The 2,500-nt window shown below is 55.2% G+C and overlaps 1 pseudogene; it reads right to left on the bottom strand.

Moving 5' to 3' along the window:
• LOC143263318 (large subunit ribosomal RNA) overlaps window positions 1-2,500 on the bottom strand; it is a 6,914-nt pseudogene that overhangs the window by 2,728 nt on the left and 1,686 nt on the right.

Below are 2,500 nucleotides of genomic sequence, written 5' to 3'. Positions count from 1 at the left end.
TTGCCAACCGTCACCAGTAGGGTCCTCGACACGCTCGGGTGCCGACTGCACCTTCACGAGTGACGTGTCTCCGACTCGTTCGATTACTTCCACGTTACCGGTGTCCGGCGTACCTTCTACCGTGGGCTCGGTTTTCACCGAGACCGCTCGCGTGGGAGTCACACATCTTTGCAAGATCACACGAGGATTGGCGATATTAATCACCTTCCCGGATCTTGTCTTTCTCACAGACGCGGGGGGACTGACAGCTGCATTTGCAGTTCCCGCATCTGCGGCGACGGCTTCACTCCGAGTAGGAGCTGGACCCGTCGTCTTTGGACGCTTAGTTTTTTGTTCATTAATTTTATTAAGACCCATAATGTGTCTTGGTCTTTCATCCAGTGCGCTCCCCGGCCACCACCGACCCACACAATTTGGAACCCGCCAAAGGCTGAGTTAGGGCTACGCACCGAATATAGTCTGCTGGCTGGGTCGGTTTCCTTACCCAGCCCGCGTCCTCGCCCAGCAGAACCCACTTGCCCGAAGCGTGTGGTCGTTCCAAGCCGATTGACTGGACCAGGGCTGCTTTTCTCGTCCAGCCGCCCATCTAGCCGAAGCAGAGGCCAAAGGTACGTGTTGGGGACGTCTCACCCGCAGGAGAGGGCCCCCTCAGATCCCAGGATCCTCTTTTCCGACGACAAGGGTCGCCACGCACGGCAAACACGTGGGAGACAGCAGTCGGAGAGGCTGCCTCTTCCTCTCCACCACACTTCGTTCAGTTCGCTGCGTATTTAAGAACACGAGCTATCCAGCGGTACCTTTTTCGTGGAGGCTCAAGTGTGGCTAGGGCACGTTTGCCCCTTGCGGCCTGGGTTGCCCAGGGGATTGATTGCATCCCATGTATTCCTGAGCCCAGCGGAGTGTTGTCTAGTGGCGTGTTCCGCCCACGAAAAACGGTCTGAAAAACCGTTTAACGTAAACTGGGGAACTGATGCCACGAGTGACAACAGTTCCCCAGTCGGAAGTCATACAGCACATACAGTGCTGTACAAAGAACACGCCACAGCCCGTATGCTAAATCAGGGCCTCGCCATTATGCGAAGTACTACGTGTACGACGCACTGACGGTCTCTAATGCCTTCATCGCCGATACACCCATCGACTTGGCCGATCAACCCTCCTACGCGAGGGCTAGTTCGGGGGTTATCTCCCGCCCTGGGTGGCCACAGACCGCCACCGCCAGTAGATAGGGACAGATGGGAATCTCGTTAATCCATTCATGCGCGTCACTAATTAGATGACGAGGCATTTGGCTACCTTAAGAGAGTCATAGTTACTCCCGCCGTTTACCCGCGCTTTTTTGAATTTCTTCACGTTGACATTCAGAGCACTGGGCAGAAATCACATTGCGTCAACACCCGTGGGGGCCATCGCAATGCTTTGTTTTAATTAGACAGTCGGATTCCCCTAGTCCGTGCCAGTTCTGAGCTGAGCGTTGAATGGCGGCCGAAGAGGACGACCGCACCGATGGGAAACGCCACGGAAGCCTCGCAGCAAGGAAGATCCGCGGGAGGCCAAGGCACGGGACCGAGCTCGGATCCCAGCCACGAGAGCCGTTCACCTCGCCCAGGCCCGGCACGTCAGCCAGACCCGCTTCCCGACCAAGCCCGACACGCCCCGCTCCTCAGAGCCAATCCTTATCCCGAAGTTACGGATCCAATTTGCCGACTTCCCTTACCTACATTAATCTATCGACTAGAGGCTCTTTACCTTGGAGACCTGCTGCGGATATGGGTACGAACCGGCGCGACACCTCCACGTGGCCCTCTCCTGGATTTTCAAGGTCCGAGGGGATGATCCGGACACCGCCGCAACTGCGGTGCTCTTCGCGTTCCAAACCCTATCTCCCTGCTAGAGGTTTCCAGGGAACTCGAACGCTTATACAGAAAAGAAAACTCTCCCCGGATCTCCCGACGGCGTCTCCAGGTCATTTTGGGTTACCCCGACGAACACTCTTACGAGGGCCCGAATGGTATGCGGTTCCGCTGCCGGGTTCCGGAATAGAAACCGGATTCCCTTTCGCCCAATGGGTGTTTTTTGTGCATGTATATAATAACAAAATATGCTGCGATTTATATAATAATAAAAAAATAAAATAAAATAGCTGCGGTTTTTTTACAAGTGTTTAACGTCTTAGGACACCTCATCTACATAGGATTTCTCTTAGGGCTTAGGATCGACTGACTCGTGTGCAACGGCTGTTCACACGAAACCCTTCTCCACGTCAGTCCTCCAGGGCCTCGCTGGAGTATTTGCTACTACCACCAAGATCTGCGCCGACGGCGGCTCCAGGCAGGCTCACGCCCAGACCCTTCTGCGCACACCGTCGCGACCCTCCTACTCGTCAGAGCTTCATAGAGGACAATAAATTGCCCCGCTTCACACATACCACTGACGGTGGAGTATAGGCGCGACGCTTCAGCGCCATCCATTTTCAGGGCTAGTTGCTTCGGCAGGTGAG

Source organism: Megalopta genalis, unplaced genomic scaffold (assembly GCF_051020955.1).
Source record: "Megalopta genalis isolate 19385.01 unplaced genomic scaffold, iyMegGena1_principal scaffold0464, whole genome shotgun sequence".
Classification (NCBI taxonomy): domain Eukaryota; kingdom Metazoa; phylum Arthropoda; class Insecta; order Hymenoptera; family Halictidae; genus Megalopta; species Megalopta genalis.
This window is presented reverse-complemented; position numbering and strand designations above follow the sequence as displayed.